Raw genomic sequence first — 339 nt, 5'->3', positions numbered from 1 at the left:
CTGCCTCATGGCGGGCTGTACTTTTGCCAGCCCCCCGACATCCCCTCCGGTCTCCCCTGGTCTGATCAGTCCCAGACGTGTGGGGCACATCCATGCGGTGGCCTAGGCGACTGATGACTGGGGGGTAGAGGGGACCCTTCCTCTGCCCCTTGTCCCCCTCCGGGTCCCTCCTTGGCACCCAGGCGAGGGACTCCGGTCTCCTCTCCTCCCACCAGGAGAAGCCGAAGCCGCCCAGCAAGCCTCTCCCAGCACTAAAGAGCAAGGCGCTGTGCCGTGGGGAGGGGTCGCCAGGACTGGCCCTCCCTCGTTCCCCGCTGAACCCCTCCCCAGCCTTTCCGC

The sequence above is a fragment of the Cariama cristata genome, unplaced genomic scaffold (genome assembly GCF_000690535.1).
Source record: "Cariama cristata isolate BGI_N322 unplaced genomic scaffold, ASM69053v1 scaffold9824, whole genome shotgun sequence".
In the NCBI taxonomy this organism is placed as follows: Eukaryota; Metazoa; Chordata; class Aves; order Cariamiformes; family Cariamidae; genus Cariama; species Cariama cristata.
This window is presented reverse-complemented; position numbering follows the sequence as displayed.